This window comes from Ambystoma mexicanum, chromosome 7p (assembly GCF_040938575.1).
Source record: "Ambystoma mexicanum isolate Mex_15411 chromosome 7p, UKY_AmexF1_1, whole genome shotgun sequence".
Classification (NCBI taxonomy): Eukaryota; Metazoa; Chordata; class Amphibia; order Caudata; family Ambystomatidae; genus Ambystoma; species Ambystoma mexicanum.
Genome location: NC_090939.1, coordinates 347,499,132 through 347,516,256, shown reverse-complemented (window position 1 = coordinate 347,516,256; position 17,125 = coordinate 347,499,132).

Below are 17,125 nucleotides of genomic sequence, written 5' to 3'. Positions count from 1 at the left end.
TAAGCTAAGCAACCAAAACTCACACCTCCACTGTGCACTGCGTAGACTAACACCCAGGGCATCAAAGATGACATCACAAATGTCATTGATGACATCACTGATGACATCACAGTTCTGGTTTCCTCTTTTTGTGTGCACTGATATATGTAGGGCGGGTGGTTTTCTTCACTAACAGTCAGCAACAAAACATGCAAAGGTACAATATTTGTAGATCTTACCTTTCTCATATGTTGTTACACTGCTTTCCTTAGGTTGCAGGCACATCATAAGATATATATACAAAGGAGAAGAACGAAGCCTGAAACACAGCAATCATGATATGAGAAAGGTAAGATATTTGTGTACCGCACTGCACCCATACACTTTTCAGCCCTGTTCTCCCCTTCCACATGCCTATTCACTTGTGTCATGTCAAAGTGCCTGCCATTGAAGAATCCATGTGCCTTTCTTCACTGTATTTCAACACACTAGCAACGTTGCAGCCTGTGGCACATGTGTGTTTTATCATAGTGATTTAAATTAAATGTCAAAAGACATGCATTGTACATGGCTCATGGACAGTAGTATTGAGCTTCCATCTAGGTCTGGTTGACAGTTCGGGCATGGCTATGCTATGTGCCATCTATGTGTTGGCATCTGTCATGTTTGTGGAAGGACTATGCCAGTCACATGCTTGTGTTTGAAGCAGGTGCTATGCACCATGTAGTACATGTCTTATTTTGCCATTTGACATGTATCCATGTCTGCTTTCAGGGTCCTGTTCCATTACACTCGCACTCCGTGCAGACCTGAGTTTGTGTCATGTGTCACATGGCTGCTTCATGTGTTGGCTGTAAACATTGTAATACCTATGTGTGTGGCCTATGCTGTTAACATGTGTGGTCATGTCTTCTTTTTATTTTGTGCAGGTGATGAGGCACTGGAAGCAGTGGAGGAGGAGGAGATGGCGCAGGGGGTGGAGTATTCAGAGTCCCAACCAGGCACCAGTGGAGGCCGTGGGGTGGTAGCCCATGAACATCCATTGGTGCTCCAGACCATCCTGGCCAGGGGTGTCTCTGAGTACACCTCTGAGGAACCCTATTCCTCCGGTGCGGAATCGGACATTGAACCCTCATTGCTGTAGCAGGTGAGTGATTCTGCTGTGGATGCTGTTCTGTCCGACACACCTGCAGTGGGGTTAGACCCCTCAATGGGCAAGTCAGTGTTGGAATGTCTGTCTGTGGTGGTTATGGATGGAGGGTCACACTACTTGCTCCTGTTTCTGGGCTAGCTCAGCAAGGGAGGAATGCAGTCCTTCAGCCACAGGGAGTGCCAGTAGAACAAGGGCCAGGTGTCCTTGGGCCTGACAGGTGTGGTGTCCGGCAATGCGGTGGCCGTGTGCTACCCATGAATACTGTGTGGGAGAATTCCATTGCACAGCAACAGGGGGCATCATGTGAGATTATGGCTCAGGGCATGGAAAGGGTGGCCAATTCCATTCTCCCCCTAAAAGGCACATGGAGCTCCAGCAGCAGGCAGTGCAGACCACATGCTGCTCGCACAGGCTGGACATGTTGGCTGCCAACAGGAACCGACGGGCCAAACTGGGGGCTCTGTGTACAGCCATGGCTGCAGAGGCACAGGCCCACAGGGATGCCTGAGGGAAGAGAACTCTTCCCTCAGATCTACTCTGGCGGCACTTGAGATGGGCCGCAATAGATGGGTGGATCAGCAGATGGAGCAGCTGACACAGAAGATCTCTGCTGAACTCCATGCAACCCGGGAAGAGATCTGTGCATCAGGTGAGGCCTTGCATGAGGAACTGCATGCAACCAGGGAGGAGATTTGTTTGTCAAATGAGGCCTTGCAGGCGGAACTCAGTGCAACACGTGAGGTGCTGGATGGGGACCTCCATACCGTAATCATGCAGAATCAGACTTTTCAGGCCTCCATGCTTGCTGCCATTGAGGAGCATAGCAGGGCTATGCACGGTCAGCCTCCCTTGCCACGCTCACCTTCTAATGTTACACCAGAGGGTGCCGACAGCAGTGAGAGCTCTCCCACAATAGGCTTGCCGTGTAGGCCCTGAACCCATGTTTTTTTTTCTCAACATCCACTCCCTCCTTGTGGGGATCGCTGATTGTTTGACCAGGGCATGTTTAGCATGCATTTTGCTTTGGATATTGGTAAATGTGTATTTTACGATGGTACATATTCATGTATTACCTTGCCTGTCTCCATCATTGATACCCTTCATGCTGTATGTGTTACCATGCCCTCTTTAACTAGCAGATACACACTCAAGATGCAAGGGGTCCATGTGGTTGCTTTGTCACATTGAGGCACTTGTGCTTTTGTGATTGGTCACTGTGTGACATTGGCACTGTTGGGTCCTGTGTTTATGATGTGTTATGCTGGTAAATGGATGTTCCTTTGTACGGTTTCATTTTGATGTGTCTTTGGGAATTTTTTCAGACGTATTTCCATTTGTCAAAGTGCACTTTGTGACAGTTGTGTCATGTGTTGTGTATTTACTTTTGACATTTTACATTGCATGACATGGTGTGGTGTGTCGGCCGGGAAACATGGGTTTGGGGAGGGTTTAGGTGACATACCAGTATTTGGATGTGCTGTTTTGCATGGGATTAGTGGCATACTGCATCTTGAATGTGTGCCTTTTCGTCAGACGGGATTGTGTTGGTTTAAGTAGCAAGGGATGCACACAATGTAGCACTTCCAAGGGTACATTCTCCGGGTGGTAAGGTAGTGACAGTTGATTGTCCCTTGTCATCATTGATTGTCACCTGGAATGTGCCAGTCCTGTATGCACTCTGCAGGGGTGGGATTTTATGTGAAAAATTGGGCCACAAGCTAGGTATGGGCAGCCTTGCCACATGCCCTTTCCCCTGCTATCCGCAGCGGGCGTGCATGTGGTTGGCGATGTGGGGGCACCACCATGTCCACCGGTATGCCCCTCCATGTTGCAACATTGTGCAGCACACATGCTGCCACAATGATCCTGCACACTACTGGTGGTGTGTATAGTAGCTGTCCACCGGAGCGGTCAAGGGAGCGGAAGCGTGACTTTAGCACTCCGAATGTGTGCTGCACTGTGGCCCTGGTTGCAATATGGGCTGTGTTGTATCTTACCTGGGGTGGTGTGGTGGGGTTCCGTATTGGCGTCATCATGTAGGGTCTCAGAGGGTAGGCACTGTCCCCTGGGGAGGTGATAATGGTTGTCATTAGTTGGGTTTGTCTATTTGTCTGTGTGAGACATGCATGAATGTGCACAGGCATTTGTACTCACCAATGAGCCATGTGTTGCCATGCCTCCCAGCTTGCAGATCCCGGTTTAGGGGTGACATTCTGAATATGAAACTATCATGGGTGGACCCTGGATAGTTGGCATAGACAGAGGTAATGATTCACTTTGCATCGCATACAACCTGCCTTTCTGTAGGTGTGCTGGGCATGTATATGTGCCTGCAGACTGAGGGGCGTGCAGTCATGATTGCCAACACCTTATGGCAGTTGTCTGCTGAAATGACCCAGTGGCCACAAAATGCAGTACATTGAGCACCTTTTCCAAGTGGCTCAGTACTTGGGAGCACAGGGTGGGTGATGTGAGGTCATCCTCCCACTCAGTGACCAGGTCTAGGATGATATGAGGTGGAAACCTGTACCTGCCCTAGACCTGGTCATCAGGCATCCCAAAAAGGATAGTACTGGGTAAACAAATGGGTAAACAAATGCAGGACCTTGCTATCCTCCTCCTCCTCCTGTGGTGTGCCATGATCATTGCTGCGAGGAATGGTACATTCATCGTAGCTGTTTATGCATGTTTGTTGTTTGCGCACACTTTTATGCATTGGTTTTAGTGCGTGGCGGCGCTTCCGACTGCTTTCGCATGGCGTACGTGTTTCTGGGTTTGCACGTATTTTCCACGCCCCGGTGAGCCGTGTTCACGTGTTGTTCCCCAATTCACGTGTTCCGCCCCCTTTTTATGTGTGTGTGCTGGACTGTGTGCGCCTTCGCTGGCCATATCGTGCAAGGCATTCCTGGTGTCGCAGTGACGTCTTGGACCCGTGTGGATTCAACACAGGTCTCAGGTAAGCCACGCAAAATGTGTTAGATGAAGACATAAACGGGCGCTTGCGCGCATTTTCACACGCAAGCGCCCATTTTCAGCGCACCTTTCTTCCATGAATTACCCTGCTGATGACTGACACCTTGAGGCATCCGAACAGGTGCTTGTACATATGTTATGCCAACATATCATGTATTATGTAATGGAAAAAACTGACCCGCTGGGGTATTGACCTGTCTCTATTGCACTTCAATACATCTTTATACACCGATAAATCGGTGATAGTTCAGGTTGATCAAATTGGCCACAACTAATTGAGATTTGAAGCCGGGCTGTGTTGCAGATATGGATCAGGAATCATGTGCATGCCTGAACTGTCCAGCAGGCATTGAGGATGAAAGTGTACCCTGGCTAGCATATGCTGATGAAACCATACTATTGGATTTCAAATCTATCGGCCTACAGCGCTCCTTAGAAGCCCTTACAATTTATGCTGCTAAGAATAATATGAAGATTAACTACAGGAAAACGAACATTATGGTTATTGGTGCACAGCCAAAAGGTTGGATGTTTTTCAATTTTTGAATTGTTGAGGAACGCCTTTTGATTGTAAAGACTTATGTTCATTTGGCGGCATCTAGCACATATTGTCCCACTTTGACCTTCTAAGAGTCTTTTATCTACCTCCAAAATAGGTTATTACACGTCAATGAATCATTATAAAGGGTGTATACAATGCATAGGGCCTCCTTGAGATCTATAAAGTTAGTACTCTTCTTGCTACTTTATACAGCACTGAATTTATACCATTGCACTTTTATAAATGGATTGATCGTATAGAAGATATATTATTGAGATCTATACTAGGGGTTCCCCAGGGTGTCCACGTAGGTGCAAACTAGTTGTATCTTCACTTTTTGGGTTCTGGCTGACTCAACGTAGTGTGTCTTTAATTAAACTTAGATGGGCACAAGCTGGGGATTCATCCCTCCTTATTCTGTTGGCTCATGGTACTAAAGGTAACATCCAAAAAACAAAAATCAATTTGATAATGACTTGGACAGCACGGTGATGATGTAACTTAACAATATAAGACTGCCATCCCTGTGCCACAGATTATTGGCCCACTATCCCATTCTTCTCAAGGTCAAAAAAACAAAGGATTGGGATCATTCAATGAATATGTCTACATTTTGTGGGAAAATAATGTTATTCCGAATATGTTAAATCTAGTTCTTTTAAAAGCCTTCCAAAGCGGTGTGCTTCATTTGTTAGGTGTTTTATTATTTATTTGCATTTTAACATTCTGCCAGCCTGTGAGTATGTTGGCGCATGGCAGGGTGTCCCCATGGAAAGTAGATTATGTCAACCTTTTGGTCTGGGGATTGAGGCTTGAAGTCATCTTTTGTTAGAGTGCTATATATTAAGGGACCAACATCGTAGAGGTTATTAAAAATTAATCTCTTCTTTAGATCGTTTATCCACGGATCCATTTTGGAGCACAATATGTTCCACCCAGTCTTTGTTAATTAGCGCCGCAGCTGCTTGTGTATGGCAGGAGGCATTATTGAAGTTAAAGTGGTTCAATTTGAGGTGCTTTTTGGTGATACCCTTAGATTTGTACTCTTGCAACCGATACTTTTGCTCCAAATCTATTTAGAAATTGGAATTTTTGATTCTATTTTGTTAACCTTCTGTTTGTCGCACAGGTATATGCAAACACAGAGACCATGAGCTCCTCAACTCTGTTAGTGAAAATAGAAAACTTTTTGTTTTTGCTTGCACCTTTCTTTGCTGTCTTCACATATATGATTTATGCTATGCCCTACCAATAAATGAATTTTTGTATTATTTTTGTGATAATTCTAGGCCCTTTTGGATCCAAAAGGGCCTAGAATTATCACAAAATTCTTTAATAAATCTACACACAGACAGGCTTGAATGCTTTCATTTATTCGTTGGGAATAGCATGTCATATACGTGAAGACAAGAAATACTGGTGCAAAGAAAGGTGCAAGCAAAACCAAAAAGTTTTTTATTGAAGTTAAAGCTGTAATTTAGATTCCTTTTTGTATTTCGATTATCAGATTTTAGTATTGTGATTTTAGAATGTGAGATTTAAATTGTTGGACCTCAATTTTGGATTCATGTCAATTGTAATATTAGGGATTATGTATGTATTAGAAAATGCAAAGGTTTTACAATAGCCAATGCCACCCAAAACAAAGTAAAGTATCATTGGATACGTCATACCGTATCACATTTCATGGTAGGGTCACCTCAACCCCTTTGAGTGTTAGATGTAACTTTTTCTATGCTGAAAAGGGTAACTGGGTCAATAAGGGTGTCTTTGTTTAGTGATCTTTATTAGCTGAGGACTGAAGAGACACTGTCATTGGTAATCCTCTGACTCCCTCTCATGAATATGTGTGTGGCAGGATTCCAGGATTTGTGAAGTCTGACTTGGTTGTCAATGCCTCACAAGCCTTCCTTATCCAGCCTCTGGTAGAAAATGGATGCTGAGATGGATAAACACAGCATGGAATTGTAGATGGGCACTGAAGAACAGGTTCATGTCATGCCCAGTGTTCTGAGTGACGTCATTGGCAGCTCGAGCTTCCCTCTCGTCTTTACCTTAGATGATTTTTACATTTCCGTATCTTGTGTTATTTTCTCATGAATTGGTGTACATCCGGGGGGCAGCTACTTCCCAGTTGTGTGTTGTTCACACAACAGTAGCAGTCAATTAACTAATACACTAATGTGTCACTTTAAATAAAGTGTGTGTTTTGCACAGGTACCTGTAAGCACACCAATGCGTTTTGCTGCTACACATCTTCCAACACCCCTACATCAATGAACGATGCAAATCTTGTCGTTCTGCACGTTTCTTTGAACAACAGACTTATTAAATCAACCCTCATAAGTAAGTTACGGTTGTTAGTGAACTGTTCAGATGTGCTTTAGAACACTTTTGCTGCGTAGGTAACAATAATGTCATTCTGTTCTCTTCAAATCATAAGACCTTAATTTAATGTAAAAAGAACACTAGAATCACATTTCAGATTAAAATGATGGATTAGGCTCTAAGAATATTGCAACAACACTGCAATGTAAAAGCTTTATTGCTTGTCATGTTCAAAAGAGCCTTTAACACAGCATGCTGAGTCGCCAATCTTTCTCAAAAATATGTTTTGTGTTAATGCGTTCAGGACTTGAAATATCCACGACAGGAAAATTGACTTTCCTTAGCATTCCCCTGACAGATGATGCTGTAATTCTTTACCCAAATTTAGTTTGAACACAAAAGTCATATTTAGTAAGTTTATTTTTATGCTGCAATAGGCTAAAATACAGAGCATTTGAAATCTGTGTTGACAGTAAGGAGCTTACCTAAGGTTTAATAGAATTTTTGGTCATATTTGTAATGTACCTCTAAACATTATGAAAACATGGCTCGGCTGCAAAATACAGACTTGGTCTCTCATACTGCAAAACCTAGCCAGACCTTTGGTTACTCACACTTGTGAGAGGCCGTTTTTGCTGTATAGTGCACCTTTGAAATAACCAATAAACAAAATAAAATAAATGTAACAACGTGCATTATATAAAAGATGCGTGTAAATGAAGCATATTGCTATCTTCAAATTTAGAATTTCATGGAGCCTGTTGCAAACGTTAATCATCACTGTCCAGGGTTTGCATAAACCTTAAAATGACAATTTATCAATCTCCCTTTAAGTCATCCAGCATCACTTCTCCTCCTTCAGCTACAAGGTAATAATCCATTATACATCTCTGTAAATAATGTCCCCCTCCTGTGAATATTTTTAGTCGGTAGAGTCCCCGGTGTATATTCTAATGTTGCTGCTTGTCAACTGTTATCCTTGCTTTCACAACTATCAATGTAACACTCCCCTTTATGGGATTATTCTGTTTTGCTACTTTTGCAAAGTGTTCATGGTATTAGAACAATTTCCCTATGCCAGTTTTAGTAAATATAATGTGTCTGTGAATTCAGTGTGTGCATGAACATGTGATGCTACCACATCATGAGCAAGCAAATGTGAAAGTATGCCACATGCAAATATGATAATGACAACTTGGCAAATTATAGTCAGCGCCCCATCACCAGTTTGGCCTGTGCTCTTAAATGCGGTGGTAACAGTATTACCTCATGGTTTATGGGCTGTTGGGTGGAAAATGGAATTTGGTAATACTGTTACCCCTGCACTTAAGGTCACAGGCCCAACTCGTGACGAGGGCCTTAGTGAGGAATGCCAGGAATGGTGCAGCCAGAAATAAATGGTAGCCTGGGGGAGTGGAGGCAGTGTCCTGCAAGGAACATTGGCCCTCATTACAACTCCGGCGGTAGCCGTGCTGGCAAAACCAGCACGGCTGCCACCGGAGTTGCATTTTCTCCGGCATCCAGCAATGAGGAATTACTGGGTTATTCTGACATTGCCGGACCCAGTAATTCCTGCATTGCCAGGTGCCGGTGCCTGTCAGTCCCCATTCCGAATGGGAATGTGGATGTCGGATGCACCGCCACCGTTTACAATGGTGCATCCGACTTGCCGTGCTCGCGGGTGCCGCTCTGCCCTCCAGGTCAGACGTGGCGGGCTGGCAGGCACCCGCAAGCACAGCTCGTAATATGGTGATCCAGGAACTACAGAACCGGCATGCTTACTGGTACTGTAGTTCCCGGACTGCCATACTTATAGTGAGGCCCATTGACTTTATCATATAGTAGAGCTTGCATTATGTTCTAAACACCCTCCCCGGATGGCTAAACAAGTTAATATGTACACAGGAAATCAAGATACGTTTCAGAATATGGCATACCATATTTGTTTGCAACATAAAAAGCAATTCAGAAGTTTGCATTTGCAAGCCGGTCCATTGCATCAAGTTAATGAATGTTGCTAATAGTCAGGGATCACACTTAGAGGAGACAAGAATAATTTGGTTATCAGAATTTGTGTGGAATAACCCTTATTCTAAGCACTATATCACAAGGAAGGAGGACTCCTATAAAGCCGGTTAAAATGCTTCCGTCTCTCAAAACTGTCCCTCTGGAACAACTATCCTGTCCCTCATGCCCGGGACTATCCCTAGAATGCAGTGATATGCTGCCTACCTAAAAAGGAAAGAAAGGAAGACAACCATACTATTTGTCAATTTATTCCAATGAAGCCCTGCTAGTTATCACTTTAGTCCAAATAATGGAGGAATTTGCCCTATTTCTAAAATACACTCGGAGATATTAGAGAACCATTGCACCATGACAAGTGTAGTTGTGCATGGTATAATCACCAGACGAAAAACAGATTGCTGTGGTGCAAATACATAATGGTATTAGCACTACAGCAAACTTTGTCCTGGTTAAAAAATGCATCGCAAATATATCTCTTTTACATTAGGGCAGTTATTGCTCTGTTGCTTGTAACATGACAATCTGCAGGTATCATGGTGCATTGGTTTTCTAATATGTCCCAGTGTTTTTACAAATATGGCTAACTTTGTCATATTACTAATGCCGTACAACTTTGCACATTCACGGGTGCAACAGCTCTGCCACAAATCCCACACTTGAATGTAAAAGAATATGTACATACATGATAGATTCCTCAAATAATGATTAAACAAAATAAAGTGGCAAATGCATATGTGCAGGGGTGCACTGGGAGCCAAAATATGCCTTTGGAAATAAGTGGCCACATAGTACACATTTTCAGCAAGCCCAACCATTTTCCAACAGGAAAATGTAGAAATAAAATAGATCACCACACTATAGGTCAGTCCACTCCTGCATATGTGTATTTCACCAGAAAATAGTACACTACAGTATAATTCTGAAAATGTAGCGTTAAAACACAGATTAACAAATTAATAACATTCACTAATCCTAAAATCTACTTTTCATCAAAAATGTTATAACACATTGATTAACTTAACACTTAGGAAAGAATATGCTTATATTATCTAATAACATCAGCCATCTAGGTCGTCACAAAAATGGAGCAGCCTTTCTGTTCAATTACAGTTTAAAGTGTTACAATGTGTTATTCTATTCTCAATTCCATAGACTTGTGTAATATTCATAATAAACAATTATGACTAAAATTCCAGTCCTTTCACAAAGAAGAAGCACCATTTATTTTTTACTTTAAAGAGTTACATTTTTAATAACATTTTCTATATACTTAGATTATATATTGTATATGGTATAAAAAGCAAAATAACTCTGAGCAAAAAACACCCTAAGATTGCAAGTTCATTATTATTATAGAATCCCTTTTACATTCCCACATTGTTTTCAAATTCATAAGCTCAACTTTCACTTTAATATGCTTAAGTATGATTAACAATCTGGTCGCTTATCCTAAGAACATTTGCTGAGATAATTGAGGATATGTACAAATGAAATTGTGTTGATAAATATAAAAACATCTTCCATCCCCTCTATAGTTGCCATAAAGTAATATAGGCAGGAAAAGTATAAGCCATTTTAAATGTTTTTTAAACAGTTGGCAACCTTGGAGTGTGTGGTGTCAGAAGCAGTGTAGTGTTGTATCCTGTATGGAAGGACATCTGAAGTTCCCTTCCTGTAATCCAAACTTGCTCCCGTAGAGGCCACGAGTGGCCAGAGGGTCCTCAAGCTGTGAGACAGGGGCTTAAGCCTGATAATGTTTCTTGCCGTTCCCCAATGTCATTGGAGACTCACTGGAGCCTGTTGGTGAAGATGGAAATGGCAGTGCTAATAGGGGTTGGCAGGGAGTGCCCTAGAAGGTCTCAAATCTCTTCACATCCTGTGTGCCTTTGGGTACTTCTCTGATGAAGACCAGCGGGCTGGTGAGCTGGTTTTCCCAGACCATGTCAATATTAACCCAGTGGTCCATTTCCAGCTCTTATTTTCATCTCCTACTCGCCGCCAGCAGCTGTATTAATAGCTATAGTTGGTAAGGAGAGGTACTTGTGCTGGTACGCAGGTTGTTGGACATTTGTATTATTTTACCTAAACTTAATTGTTTTTCTCATAAAAAAATCATATGCGTGATTGCTGTGAGGCAAGAGGAGTCTGATGCAAAGTTGACACTTTCCTGGGTAGCCATGGTTTCTGGAGGACCGGTGTTTGGTGTGACACATATAAATTGCCTCTCACAGTGCAGAGCATTGTGTGTGTGCTGTGAGGTGATTGCAGTCTTCTGCACAGGTTGACTACTTTAAGCGCTTGGTCTATGGCGAGTAGCACAAACTATTAACTTTTGGAAATGCTGACTCTGTATGCTTTAAATCTTCTAAGGGGCAACTTCCTAGCTCTATTTCTATTCCACCTGATGGGTATGCGTCTTCTTGCAGGAACATTAGAAGAGCCAAGAGTGAAAAATACCTCAACACCGAAGGCTAGTTCAACTGTACTTTTATTAAAACATATGCGATTGGTCAATAATACTAAACCGAGGCCTTCAAATGTTAATGAGGGGATGTCTTCTGCAAAAATAATCCTTTTCACAAACCAAAGTATGTCAAGTACAATAGTCACTGAACTAAGCTAATATGGTTGGAAACTTCACTTCTCATGTACCCTAGCACACATATTCTTAGACCAGGTGCACCAGTGCCAGAGAACAAGGACCAACCCTGTCTTGTTGCATATATAAGTCCATATAGCCTTTGATCATGAGCTAGGACTGTACTGCTGCATTTTATTATTTGTATTATGCTAAATAGTGTGTGCCAGGAAGTGGAAACATTAGCTCAGACGACAGAGTCCACCTAGATTTGAAACTTCAACTTTGAAACCAGCAGAACAGGTTTGGCAGGCACTGAATTCAAAAGTGCCCTGCCTCCCATGGGAACAGAATTACCTTCCCCAAGTGGACCAGCCCCCTGGGCACATGAAAGGGCCAAGGTGTGGGAGGTGGTGACCTCGTCAGTAGGAGCGGCATTGCTGCAGCATGAGAAAATGGACTGCCCTGGCACAACGGTGTAATCCTCTGACACCTCTCCTCAGCTTCAACTGCCTAGGATCAAAAGGGAGTTATAGCAACCCAATGTGTCAGGATGACCAGTGAAGGACATGTGGCTGGGGGATTGAAAAGACTGTCCACTTTTGGGAACAAAGCCAGCCCACTTGATTCAAGAGACTTTTCTAAGAAAACATGTATTTATGCAATCTAAAGGAGCATTCATGTAAAATTTTGACAGCTTGAATGTAATTTGTGCGTCATGAAAATAAGACATAGTTGATCGCCCTAGCATGTGGGGAACACAAACGACATTAAAATGACCTTTCTGGGAAAACTGTAAATGACAAGTTTATGAAAGTTAAATGCAAATATGCCTGACACTGTTAGGCTCATGTGTATTATATGTAGGATGTTTGATAAAATCGTTTTCATATAAATTACATATAAATTACAAAAGAATACCAGGAGAACAAAGCAATATCGCACAAACTTGGCGTTTGTACAGAAATGTCCCTTGGGAAATATGGAATCTGCCTATCTCATTTTCTTGGTGATGACATTTGTAAGTGTTTTGTTCCATAACCGATTTTGGTAAAATGTACTTTTGTAGAACAAAGCACATTGTAAAAAACACACACACTAAAACTGAGTCACTTCCTTCTTTCCAATCTGCTTACAGGGAAGTGGCGACAGTTACAGGTTGACCTAGCCAATTTAGAGGTATGTCTAGCTTAAATTCTGCCCATATAGTAAAAATCCTCTGATGTCATCTGGTCTATATAAATTGGAGACATGCAAGATTTTAGAAAATCCAGCATTCATAAATCAACATCCAGAGATCCAGATATTCCACATTGACCCTGCAAGATTCCAGATTCCAGAGCCAGGCCAGGGGTAGCTGATTGCAAATCCAGGAAAAAACCTCTTACCCAGGCTGAACCTCTAATCCAGAATTAAACCCTACACAAATTCCAATAATTCAGGGGAAAAGGGAAGAAGGCTGCCAAACCCTTTTGGGATTATCCAGCGGCCAGACCTGCTTTGCCCAGCTACCTGCTTTGCCCAGCTGATGCACCCCACTGCCCAAGAGACCAGACCCTGGTTTCCCCACTGTATCCCAGGCCCAGATCTGTGTCCCGTGCCCTGAGGCCTGGCTGACTGTCCAAACTATTCCATTCTAGTGATTGCTGTAAGTATTTCCCTTCCCCAGTAACCAAAAAACTGCATCCCTTGCTTTGTTACCTGGTATTATCTCCAATCCCTTAGAAATCCAATAAATACCATAGCATAATCTTTAAAATTATCAGAATTCTCTGTGTATTCTGTCCTTAGGAAAATCAGTGTTAATTTCCATGCGTTAGCGCCATTATCTACAAATCATTTCAGTCTGCAGCTATATAAGTACTATTTAGAATAAATTAATGAATTCCCATATACAGAGACATACAGAGTTAAGGGGTTAAAATTACAAATCAACCTTTGTTTCATGCAGTGTTCCTCTTTTCTAGCCACTAAAATATAGTCTCAGTAAAATTTGTCATATTCCTTTTAAAACCAATGTTTCCGGTGCAACTGCTTTCAGTTTAAAAAGCCGATTTTTCCTTTAAGAATCCCATATTGTCATCCATACAGAATCACCCTTTCACTTTCCTATCTTACCTGCTATGTGCCGTTGTACCTTAGCTTTAAAACCGCATTCCGATTTTGTCTCTTTATCTCATTTTTCAAGCCTTTTGCTATTTTAAACCTGTGAAACATAGCAATTGCAATTTTGCCACGTGTGATTCTTGCTGCACTGCTTTTCCTTCCAAAGTCGATTGTCTACACTGTATGCCTGTGGTTTAGTACATTGCCCATGAACCGCATTGTTTTCTTGCCTTGTTAGTACAGCCACATACATTCTTGCCTTTTTAATTCAACCGCACATGTAAAGTCACCATTCAGTAATTCTGAGTGCCATTTTGCTCATTTTTCAAGGGAGCATAATCCGATTTTGGCCTCCCATTCAGGGATGGTATGTCAGATTTTCAATCCGATTTTTGCATAGTATAACTGACTCCTTGCAACTCCTCTCCCCGCATGCAACAGTTGATTAACAGGGATTACAGGCAGAGTTGCAGGGGGAATGCTTGACAGTGGTGCCATTTAAAAGCACTACTCAAAAATTAATCTTGCTTTCTTTCATTTGTGCATTGTCTATCTTATAATAGAAGGTTAAACTAAGTGTAGTATATAATTATACTTTGTAATTATCAGCACCCTGGTGATTGCTGCCCTATATTGAATGTGTATGATTTTTATTCACAATTAAAATAAATTAATATTTCATTATTACACACCGGCCTGGTTCATGGTCCATTGCGGCCCGGGGTGTACGTTAAGTGGGGTGTGAGACGGGTTGGCTACCTTCTCAAAGCTGAATCCAAATTTATAAATTCTGGCCCGTGTAAAGAGTACTGGTCTGGAGTGTGACGCCTCTTTAAAATCCTTAACAGCTAGGTTTCTATTTTCTCTGCACCTTGCAATCTGCATTGTATATTTAAATTGAAACTTCATTTACTGGGCTGAACACATTTTTAATAATCTGTTGCATTGTAAAATTGTTGCAAGATCCGTTTAAGGATCCTTTACAAGTTGTGTGTTTTCTCTCTCGTCTGCTTGTTTGCGCGGAACTATGCTAATAGGGCTGGTAACTGCCGTTCCCATCTGCCCTAGCGCATACATTCTTAGATCAGGCGCTGGCACATCAGGACAAAGCCGGTCTTTGCCGGTCATCATCTGGCATGAATGCCATTGGACGTCACTTATGCTGTGATAATCTCTGCTACATTAGTGTGACCTGTTATCTATAAACGGATGTCCTATCATCATGACTTACACTTGTTGTGAATAAGTTGCAGTAGCGCAGCGCTTTCCTAAAAGCCACCTAACTTTGTCCTCCAGAAACTAACTGTGTTCTTAGAGGAGTCTGGAGGTTTTTCTGCTTGCTCTTCAGGCAGATAATCTCTTGCAAATACTATGGGCTATACAGAGGGTCTAAATCTGCTTCTTGCAGCGCAAAGGGCAAAACGGCTGAAAATTGTTAGCAAATATTTACAGGCAAGACCCTGCGAAGCATCAGAGCCATCCCTGGTTCTCATCTCCCCTGCCATTTGTGCAGCCTGCCCCCACAGTCCTGGCACAACCCCAGCCTTCCTCCGAACGAGTGGAAGAAAGTCCAAGATGTCTAGGGGCTCCATCCGGTGCAATTGAAAAAAGTACTCCCCGGTTCAAAGATACAGATCCCCCAACCACCCCAAAGACTGTCAAGGAACTTAATCCTGTGAGAGACCAAACCACCCAGGGCAATGTCTCCTTAATCTATAATGACTCTGCTAACTCTAGCCATGAATCTTCAAGGCTTCCAAGAAATTCTTGCAACAGCACATTAGATGTGGGCCCCACATTCACTAAGGGGCATAGGGGGACTGACCCTTCCTCAGTAAAACCTAATAACTCTCTGAAAATGGCACTTCTTAGCACCAGATCACTCAACAAACATGTTCTCGACATTAACAACCTTATCCTAGAGAGGAATTTGGATATGCTATGGTTATCTGAGACATGGATTACAGAATCAAGTGGTCCCTTGGTTGCCATGGCTATTCCAGAAGGTTAAACTATTTTATTCCCGCCCCATGAACCTGCCAAGATTGTGAAGTCCTTCACTTAAAGATGACCCCCTCGGATCACTGTTGTATCAACTTCATCCTGATTTACAGTTCCCACTCGGGGTTTCAATTGAGAAATCTCCCAGATCCTGAGCAAAACTATCGGACCAAGTTGTTCTACCCTATTTTCAGTAGAGCTGAACCAGTGGCAGGCAAATAAGGTGGATAAGGATGCAATTCACCTGGAATCCACTGTTAACAATATTAACTTTCAAGTATGTAACAATGACCCCACTACAGCCAAAAACAACATGGATTGGGTGCTGGCAAAGAAATTAACTGTGCACTTGGATAGTACCTCCCCATGCATTTGGTTCGGCCATTACACCATATCCAATTACAGGATCTACTCCACAAAACTCATAACATTCCAAAGAGAGTAATCTGCTGAAATGTTAAATAACTTCTACCTTCAGACTTCCAAGGGTGCTTGGCGAATATGATGATGAGCACCTCAGACTCTGACTCCACAGAGAACTTTTTGATTGCTTATAACAGCTCAATCTCAGAGTTCCTAAATAGAATTTCCCCCTTTAACGCTAAGTCAGTCAGAGACAATGCTGTCCATCAAAACTGGTTTACCCCAGAACTCACTCTCTTAAAAAAGGCCAAAAGAAAAACTTGAATCACAATGGTTAAAAAATCCCTCAGAGGCTAATAAACCAGCCTGGAAGAAACTTGAAGAATTGTACTTAAACACCATCTTGGATATTAATAAGGATTCATTTTTTTTACAAGCAGCTTAAAGAAGCCACTACGATTCTGAGCCACTAAGATTCTGAGGAAAGTGTTTGTGATTCTTAAATCTCTAGAAATCACCTAGAGCCCAAACAATCCCCTTAACTCCATCGACTCAAGATTGTGTTAACGTGCACTGACCTTTCACCTCTAGAGTGACCAAAACTTGTGACAAAATTAGGCAAGACATAATCAATGCAACACCTATGAGCGACTCTGCTCCCAGCTCCACTAAAAACAAGGAACTTTCAAGTTCTCACCTATCTCTTTCGCTGACATGGAGAGAATACTCGACACCAAGCGCTCCACGTCCAGCCCAGAAAATATCTTACCTCCAAAATTGATTATGGAACATTAACAGGACCTTGCTTCTTTTTTCACCCATTTGATCAACGCATCGTTCCACGATAAACACGTTCCCGATGTCATCAAGTCTGTCTCAGTTACTCCATTGGTCACAAAGCATGGCCTGTATCCAAAAGATGCCTCTAATTTATGAGGCATTACCAATTGCAACATCCTCTTAAAGATTTTGTTCCAAACAGCTGTAGAGGCAAGTGGGCTCCTTCATAATAGGCATTCAGGCTTTAGAACAACACATAGTACCAAAACGGCCCTCATTGACCTTCAAACATATA